The 10,508-nt window shown below is 38.3% G+C and overlaps 1 long non-coding RNA gene across 1 annotated transcript; it reads right to left on the reverse strand.

The window, feature by feature from the left end:
- Positions 1-7,346: 7,346 nt before the first annotated feature.
- Positions 7,347-10,417, reverse strand: LOC143696120 (uncharacterized). The gene is made up of 2 exons (XR_013185526.1): positions 10,324-10,417; positions 7,347-8,886 (listed from the first exon to the last, which is right to left on the reverse strand). It is a non-coding gene; the product is annotated as an uncharacterized LOC143696120 (long non-coding RNA).
- Positions 10,418-10,508: the final 91 nt, after the last annotated feature.

The following is a 10,508-nucleotide window of genomic DNA, read 5'->3' on the forward strand; positions in this document are numbered from 1 at the left end:
AGTCAAACCTAGGTACCTCAGCCTAATATTCAGGCATAGTGGATAAACCAATCTCTTATCCACCCTAAAACTGTAAGAGAAAAATTAGATTATAGTGGAAATTATTTTACTTCTTTAAGACGTCTCATGAAAATAACAGATTTTTTTTTTTTACAGGCAAAGTTTTGCTGCAAATCCACCTATAGTAGAGCAACTCTACCATTCAGAAAAGTAGGAATATAATGCCCTCACCTTCAAATTAGAAAGCTAATTTTTTATGACAACATCTGAACAGCACTGCAATGAAGCAAAAATGGAAGTCCAAATCCATCCCTTTGATGAGAGCATAGAGACACTTTATTTTCACAGCCTCACTGTGCTATACATCTCTTAATACACTATTCACTGTACTGCAGAACCTCTACCCTCTCAGCTTTTAATCTAAGGGTTCCCTCTATGAATGTGCAGCACTGTACATAAATCTAAATTTGTTCCATCTTTCTATTCTACCTGGAACACATTCCCAACTTCCTTTTTCATTTAAAAAAAAAAAAAAAAAAACAAAAAAACCACACCTTCCTTATTGCTTGTCCAAATCTCTTCTTCTTGGCATTCATGTGAGTAATTGCATTTTAAGGAAAGGATTTGGGGGGTTATATATTATTCAATAACCAAGCAGCCCACACACCTGATCATGGTACCCAGGAGTTTTTGTAAAACTGCAGTTCTACATGAACATTCCAGCTGCCACATGGTTCCATCCTGCACCAAGACCTGGGCCTCTTCAGATTTTGTTTGTGCAGAAAGGAGACTAAATCACATAGAAGAAAAAAAAGTGGGAGCATTTTCTAAAAAGCAGATTCAAGGCACCAAGATACACCAATGTAGTTCCTAGCTCAACATCTCTTCAATCATACCATGAGCTTAGAAAATATTTCTGTTCTAAACATTTCATCTTTTCCCATCTTCTCCTCTCCATCTATTTTTTCTTGTGGAGCACATTTCAAAAAAAATTGTCAAGAACCCCAGCATCTCATCCCAGACCCAATGCAGCCTAAGAAAGGAACTGACTCGATGCTAGTGAGAAAATAAAATATAGAAAATCTCCACTATTTTATTGGTGCAATTTTACCTATGGCTGGACACAAATCCAGCTAGAAAGCAGGAAAACTATTTTATGATAACCTGCAAGTGTGATATGTGGTTGGGATTAGGTCCTAAAGAAAGATGTATTCTTAGCAGACCAGGAATAGAGCAGGTCAGTAGAGATAATACTGACAAAATACTGAGATAGCATTAGGTTAGCACAGAAAGTATCCCACCATAATCTATTCATGGGGAAAAAAAAATCCCTAGCATTTCTAGATATAAATATTAGGAAAGTAAGCAACCTAAATATTTAGGTTATCATGTTAAACCTTAATTTACTGAAAAGGCTTAAACCATGTTTCTGCTGACTCTCTGAATGCAACTTTTCATTGAGTGAAAAAATAGACACTATTAATCAGATGATGAGGAAAAACTATCTGCAGTTTTGTTAGCTAACATCAGGAAGCCCAGAGGGAATACGAGTTTACTCAAGGCTGCTACAAAAGCATTTTTAGTCCTAAAAAGTATTTAATAATGTTGAACTATGATAACCATAAAATCTTATTTATTTGCAGAAAATAAAGACATATCATGCATATGGCATCAGAAGGAATGGTGCCATTCAATAGCATTTTTATGTTATTATAAATAAGTTTGATTTGTTATTTGTCACCATTCATTCTCATGCATTCTACAGATTATTATCTTTCCCGCACTGGAAATCAGCACAGTGACAATTTATTGTGAATCACTGCTAAATTAAAATTTAGGTATTCCTACTGCAAAACATTCAGGTTGAGTTCTGTTGTCATTCACTGGTATTGAAACTAGTAATGAAACTATTGCTTTCCTTTGCAAAAGAAATCTTTCTTTTATTATTTCTTCTCTTATGTTGCAGTTTTCAAATGGCAATTTGCCATTATTCTTCAAAATATCTTCCCACAACAGTTTGTTTCTACTAGACAGCAAGAGGCGAGCTGTCAGCTGTCAAGTATCAGTACATTATTCATATCCATGCTATGAAAGCTAAAAAAGCTTCTTCAGATATTTTTGCAATTTAGTGCATTCCTTATGGAAAAGAGCTTAAAGTGAACTTTAGTCCAGTTAGACTCTGGACAATCCACAGTTAAAAGAGCCACCATGAATGCTCCAACTGCTGGAAGTATTTCTATTAAACACTGAGGCATTTAATGACCAAAAACACCGATCCATAAAGTAGAACTTATTTCCTCAGCCACTCAAAAAACTGCCTTTATTTACCACTTTTCCCCTCTTAATCTCTTACTGGTTTTGATTTAATAATTTCATTTTAATATATACAGAGGCTGGCATAATTGTACTATTCTTAGAAAGGAACTAAATTTTCAGTTTTTCAATCCTTTAGCAGGATGGTAACAGAAACATCTTATACCTGTGACTCATCTTCCAGTGGCAAGTCTGCTGACCACTTGAGCACTTTCACATGTACATATATAGATATATATACACACACACACACACATAAAACACCCACACATGCACAGAGCACATATGGAATGTGGCACTGTCTGCAAACCATAGTCTGCAAACCAAAACCCTACAATACTTTGCATTTGTGCTATGATATAGCCACAATCTAGACATTTCTTACCAAGTACACCAAGCCACAGCAGAAAGATCTCATAGTTCTCACAACTCTAATTTATACTCAAAACAAAATAACTCACATAACCAGGACAACATTTTCTATTCACACAGAAGAATGGAAGTGTCAACCTGCACATCACTGGGATTGTTACAAGGCTTATATACCTGGCAGTAAATTGAAACATATATAGACTGGAATAATTTCATTCTAGTATGAACACTAAGCATCTCCAAAATTTCATGTTCTAGGATGAACAGTTACATCTCCAAAAGAAGAAGTGTCTTTTAGCAGCAACAATACAACCACTGGTTTATTATCAGCCACACCTGCTTGCCTGACCACCCTTTTCATCAGAAGCACATAAGCAAGTCCTGCTTAATAACTTCAAGCAGGTTTCACATGTTTACCTTGCAAGATGGGAGAAAAGCTCCAACTTTTCTATTAAATATTACAAAACTAAGTCAAGAGCTACTCACATTTCTTGAGGAGGACAAAATAGGATTCTCAGTAATCAAAAGAAATTAAGACCTTAGAATACACAGAAAGAAAATCAATTTTATAGTGTTAAAAATATAACAGAAAGAGTAGCTACTGTTTTTCATGTCTGAATCTCATTCTCACCCACATAAAATGAATAAAGAAGAAACAGATTTAAACAGGCACCACTGCATAAATATTCCACTACCTCTGCTTTCTGTGAGTACAGTTTCACTTCAGTGTTTCTCTCCAGTTAACAACAAAATTGATTTCTGTATAACCAGCATATTTTGTTTCCTTGGAATTTCTAGTCATGACTTCTTCAGAATTAAAACTCAGGGACTGTCAGCAATGTATCCAGAGCTCAGAATGAATAAAATTGTAATTCCAGGAGAGTACTGATGTTGCAAATTAATTTGACATTCATTGTGATAAGTGATCAAGGCAAACTACTTTGCTGTTGCTGTTACTTTGCATGTGTTCAGAGGTATTGTCTGTCACGATAGCTATTTACATAGCATTAGAAATCTAATGAAATCTACCAACCTCCCATTTTTAAACAGTAAATTATTTCCTCTTTATGTGGAAGCGTGGGTTGAAAAGAGCACCAGATTTAGTTTCACCCATTCAAATGAATCTCAGAATTTCTGGTATTCATTACAATTGATCTTCTCTGACACTTCTATAGAACATACAATAAAGTGTGTCTCTCTTTAATATTTTCACATTTAACATTTCAGTATTTAACACTGTTCCAAGTTCATCCTCTTTCTTCCAGGTTGCTAAACACATTCAATGCTCAGCTAATCAGTAGAGCCAGAGAATCGTGTTTCCAAGACCTTATTTTCACAGTGGGAACAGTTGCAAAGCTGTTAGTTCCTACTGTCTGGCATATTTAGCAAAATGAACAAACACATAAATAAATTATTACTTCTAAACAAGCAAAGTTTCTGAGAGGTCCCTAATGATCATTTCATAGAAATACAGTTGCCTAAGCTGCAATTGTGTATCTCAGGTATAACTCCACAGAAAATGGTGCCAAATGTCAGTCATTACTCAGTATACCAGAGATGCCAGTATTTGGCCAGTAACTTAGGGACTCTTTCCATGTGTTTTTATGAGAAGATCTTCATTTACATAAAAGATAATCTGTAAACATAATTTAAATTGATTAAAGCATGTAAACACTATGGATTTGTACAATTTACTTAAATGCATTGATTGATCAGAGGGCTGGAGCACGTCTCCTATGAAGAAAGGCTGGGATAGTGGGGGTATTTCAGCCTGGAGAGGAGAAGGCTCAAAGGACCTTATAGAAGACACCAAGTACCTAAAGTGTCTAGCAGAGACCTGGAGAGGGACTTTTCCCAAGGGCATATAGTGACAGGACAACAGGGAACAGTGGTAAGCTAAAGGAGGGCAGCTTTGGATTAGACATTAGGAAGAAATTCTTTGAGTGTCGTGAGGCACTGGAACAGGTTGCCCAGAGAAGCTGTGCACTTCTCATCCCTGGAATTGTTCAAGACCAAGGTGGATGGGGTCTTCAGCAACCTGGCCTAGTTGATGGTGCAGCTACACACAACAGGGGGTTACAACTAGATGTTCTTTAAGGTCCCTTCAGGTCCCTTCCAATCCGAGCATTCTATGACCTTAGCCAAGGAGAATTCCATGTAATTTCATCAGGAGTTTTGCATAAGGGCTGTTAGAGCATGTCCCTGGTTAAAACAAGAGACATCGAGTAAAGACAAAATATGAGAAATATTTGCTTCTGATAGCAAGCAAGGTGGACCACAGCCAGTGCTACACAGCATTCCAACTTACCTTTCCTCTTTCTAGGGGGAGTCCCAGACACTAGGGCAACACAATGGTTTTACATTCAGTGAGGTGAATGTGCCAATGAACATGGCTGGTGATATTGTAGCAACTACATTGTCTTTAACTCAAGTCTCATGTAGTTCTTCAGCTGGGACAGAATAAAACACCCATCAGTTCCTTTTCCACGTATGAATTAATCTCAGCAAAAGGGAGGAGACTCTGCTGAGTTCATAATATTGAATACTGTAATACATTTGTCTCTAAAACTGCATTACATTAACTGAGAATAATGCAGCCTTTATTCTTTCATACATATATTAGTCTAATGAGACATTAAAATGTCTAGTATTTAAAGCATACAAAAAGATCTATAGTTTAAGCTTCAGAAGTCATACAAATATCCTACAAGTGCCAAGAGTACTCTCAACAGGAGAAATTTAGCCTTTCATTTATTTTTAAATTGCCCTTTCATTTTATTCCATAGAATGGATTTATTTACAAGAAGGCAGTTGAAATCTTTAATACTGAATCAAGAAATCTAAGTTAGAAAGAGCAAAATGGGAACATATATGTTGGATAATACCCTGCTCCTAATCAGGTCCCAGGAAATTAGACTCATTTTCTCTTTTTCTTTCTCTATTCAATTAATCAGAAAATTCTTCCCTTCCCACTGATCAAAGTTCCATAAGGAAATCTGTCCCCTTGGAAGAAACAATATCCACAAAGGGGCCATATGCTTAGGTAGAGACCTCCAGATCTCCCAAGGAGGCTGTTGAAATACAGAAATGCTGTGTTTAGATGTCACCATGGGAATTCCCCAGCACTCACATGGCCTGTGAATGTGACAGGGGAGTCATTGATTCAGCCTTGCCACTTTTGTAAAGTCCAAACAGTTTGAAACCACAGCAGATGCATGCCCAGAGGACTAAGACAGAACATGGTTTCAGAACTACAACTATTTTCTATTGCAGAGCAGCCTCACCCATGTCTTTTTGCCTTCTCATAAGTTTACTGCATCTAATTGCTTCTGTATTATTGGCTCAGGAAAACACCCATAAATCTGTGAAATGTCTACATGGTATTATCCTTGCATAACCTTGGCTTACTTGTAAATAAAAGCCTTCACCAAATGGAAATTTACTGCCAGTAGTTTCTAGGCAGATGTGATTTTCCAAAATCTGTTATTTTACTCAGTATTCTACCAGAAGTCTGGTCTATCCTGTATTTCTATATATGACAAATAATTTCAGTAATGTTATTTTAAAAGAACCTTTGAGCTCTGTTATTTCAATTTTTCCATCATTCTATATCTCATAACTATTGCCATTGACTAATATGAAAAGGTAATTACAGCAGAGCATCATTTTAGCGGATGCTAAAATATACACATATATCAAGAGTATTCAACAATTTTCTTCCCCTTTGTTCCAAAATAACTGCATATAATACAATATAACCTCTATTATAACTAAATGTATGTTTCATGGTTGTGAGAATTTTAATATATCTCAATCTAAAGTCTACTGGTTCAACTTGTGTGATGGTTCAGCACTGCTAGCAAGATTAAAAAAAACCAAAACCTTGTGCTGTCATACTTAGGAGGAATTACAGTTTGTGAGCCAAGAAGTAGCTCTGTCATGCAACAAAAGACTGTAATTCAACACACCTGAAAAAGCTCAGCAGCTTTGAAAGTGTGCCTTTTAGGCAGAAAAGATAGCTAAAGGGCTAAAAAGGACTAACAATGCAAAAACTTTGATAAGGAATCTTGGAGTTTTCAATGGATTACTTCTTTTTTCCACCTTCATAACTTCTCTGATAAATACTTTTTAATAGGGTTCTTAATTCTACTTGAGGCAATACGGAAATCATAGAAGACCAGTTCATGCAGATATGTAAAAGCAAAGCAAGCCTTCAGAACAAGGAAATGAAACTACTGCAATTTCTACTGTTTGTGGGAGGAAAAAAAACAAACAATGGAGAATGTTTGGAGAGGACTGAAACTCCTGAGATGCTGGAACATATTTCAAAACACATTTGCAGCAACAGTGCAAACTAGTGATAAGCGATGTAAACAGTAGTAAGAAATTATATTGGATCTCAGCATATTTTCCAAGATATACATAAAAAATTTACTTAATCTAACACTGTTGAAGACTAAAAACTTTATAGTCTTTATGCCTGCTGAAGAAGCTCTGCATTCCAGCACAGAGTTCTGTCAGGCCTATTTAAAGTCAAGTTCAGACTACCCATGGGCTATACTCATATCCTTCATTTCTCCTTCTCTATTTCCTTCTAAAGGCCAGAAGAGAACTGAAAAAAAAATGAGTTTAGGCTATGTTAATAGTTAATACTCACTTGATAAGCATGCAAAAGCTTTATTCTCCGTAGGCACATGCAGGGAGCACATGTATATACCATATCTATACATATATATTCACACACATACATATATTCAGTTGGCCACACATTCTGTGGAATGGTTTGGGCTGAAAAGGACCTTAAAGATCATCTACTTCCAACATCCCTGTGCTGGCCACCTGCAAGGCAGCAGTGTGCTCCAACCTGCCCATGGCTACACCACTGCTATTGGTAAGGGCCGCTGGGGGACAAGGATGGGGCAAGTGAGTGCTCCCCTCACCCCTGTGAGGTGACAGGGTAGCCAGAGTCACAAGCAGGAATGGCATCCTCTGCCAGCCTCTGCCATAGCTGGGAGCTGATCTCAGTACTGATTCCCACAGAATCACAGAATATTCTGACTTGGAAGGGACTCACAAGGATCATCAGGTCCAACTCCCGGCCGTGGACAAGCCAGCCCCAAGAACTCCACTACATGTGTGAGAGCATTGTCCAAACTCTTCTTGAACTTTATCAGGCTTGGTGCTGTGACCACTTCCATGGGGAGCCCATTCCAGTTCCCAACCACCCTTTGGGTGGAGAATTTTCTCTAATATCCAATGTAAACCTCCTCTGACACAGCCTCAGACCATTCCCTTGGGTATTGTCATTGGTCACCATAGAGGAAAGTTCAGTGCCTGCCCCTCCTCTTCCCCTCATGAGGGCATTGTAGACTGAAGTGAGGTCTCCCCTCAGGCTCCTCCAGGCTCCAGAACAGACCAAGTGACCTCAGCTGCTCCTCACACAGCTGTCCTTCAAGGCCCTTCACAATTTTGGTTGCCCTTCTTTGGACACTCTGTAATAATTTAATGTCCTTTTGATATTGAGGAGCCCAACACTGCACACACAACTCAAGGTGAGGCTGCTCCAGTGCAGAGCGGGACAATCCCCTCCCTTGCCTGGCTGACCATGCTGTGCCTGATGCACCCCAGCACATGCTTGGCCCTCCTGACTGCTAGGGCACTGCTGATTCAGATTCAACCATCAACCAGGACCCAGGTCCTTTTTGTGGCACTGCTTTCCAGCATCTCATTCTCCAGTCTGTACACACAACCAAGGTTGCTGCGTACAAGGTGCAGAACCCAGAACATCCCAGCTCACTTCTCTTCATCAGAAATTAGACGAAGAAGTTAAAGGAAAAATAAAATCAGTTCCTGCATCTTACAGTGACAAAAATATTTGGAAGCTTTGTGACAATATCAGGAGTCAGAATCAGGACCCTCTAGAAGAATTTCATGATGTTTCCATGGAAAGTAAACATTGTTGTCTTGAAAGGGGCTTTCACCCAGTGTGCAAGGTGATGATCCATAGTCAGAGTGGAGGTTATGTCTGGTTTCCTTCATATGGTAAAAGATATTTCTTTCTTCTATTCTTCTGTTCTTAGTTGCTGCAATTACTGAGACATTAAACATATTTTTTCCATTTGGGAGATGTACATCGACATTAGAATATACTGAAGTCAAGTATCACAGATAACTTAACATTGCAATTTCTTTCTTCATTGCCTAACAAGAAAAAAAAGACAAATTAGGAGTCACAGTGTGAATGAAAGCAAGAGAACCCTGTTTGCTTCTTCATCAAAAGAATCAAGAGTCTGTTGATAATTACAATTATTAGTAATGTTTAGCCAATACATGTGCTAACATCTTTCTAGACTGGTTAGCATCAAACAAATCCTTAGACACCCAAAATACAGAGTAGGCTAGAGAGACTGGAGGAATCTGTGTTATGGGACTATGGATCTCTCTCAATGATGGTTTCAAAAATGAGAAAAGAAGCAGTTCCCAAAGAGCCACAACTAGAAGCTGGAACTGTTCTTTTCTGCACTCTGATTAAGTACTTGTTAAAACCTTTTTTCATATACAGCAAAGGTTTCTCCTGATCAACTCATGGAGGTACTCTGAAGAGGAGGTATTTTTTTGTTAAGGTAGAAGTAGAAAACAAACAAAAAAATCAAGTCCAGTCACAAAAGCTCAAAAGCACTGAAATAACATAAACAGGTCCCTATTCACACCAAACCACATCATTATGAGAGAAGGGTGGGTGCATTTTTCAGGACTGGCCTGCACAATCAGAACACAGTCTATTCTAACTCTTCATCATCTGTGGAAGAAGAGATTGAGATGACTAGGGCCAAAGAGAACAGGCTTGCTGGCTTGCTCAATTTTTTAAGGCAGACTGAGAGGCATAACAAATTTTATCTATTCTCAGGCACAAGCATCTGAAAGACAAATGAATTTAAGGGCCTTGAAGCTGAAGATTGAATATCCAACCTATCTTAATGAACTGAATACTGGGAATGCCCAACTGGGACCATGGGTTCCTGTGGAAGATTTCTGCCTAGTTCTGACAACTCAGAAATCCTCTCTTAGAGGCAAAGATTAGAGAATTTGACTCATTAGCAAACTATCATAGGCAGAAAACTCCCCATTTGTCAAATTAAAGATGCTTGGGCCATGCTAGCTAAAAATAAAATGTGGTGAGACTAGAAAAATCTCAAGTTCTTGTTATGCTTTATACTTAACTTCTTTTCAAGAATGGAATGACTACTATACAAGCATTACCACATGTGCCTGTCTGCAAGAGGGGAAAGAGGAAGCGACACACTGAGAAATGCACCCTCCTTTCACAACCTCCCACCCCTGAAAGGCTTCTGGAGAAGACTATTGACAGACTGAGGTTAAATGGTTTGAGAGCCCTGAGTGGGTGGACCCATTGCCTTCAAGCCTTTTCCTGCTGAAACTGCCAAAAATTATGCTACATACAACAAAGGTTTTGCAATACGGATAAATGTTTTCCAGACTGAAATGAAAGCCTTGAGAGACAGGCAACCGAGCTGTACAGAGTAATGCCAAATAAGCATGATGTTCACAGTGCACCCACAGAAATACACACATGTATAATAGCATGTGACACAAAGGGCTCCAAGACAAAAAATTCACCTTCACTAACGCAGTTTTGTCATCGTCTTCCCGATGTCGGTAAATGCATTGGCTAAGAAGAGCATACAGTCTTTCCATGCGAGATATACTGACATTCTCCGTTGCCACAATGACCAAATCCAGCACTTGCTGAAGCAAAAAAATAGAAACTGCAATTCAGAATAGCACAAGATACATCCTACTTT

Source organism: Agelaius phoeniceus, chromosome 1, assembly GCF_051311805.1.
Source record: "Agelaius phoeniceus isolate bAgePho1 chromosome 1, bAgePho1.hap1, whole genome shotgun sequence".
Taxonomy (NCBI): domain Eukaryota; kingdom Metazoa; phylum Chordata; class Aves; order Passeriformes; family Icteridae; genus Agelaius; species Agelaius phoeniceus.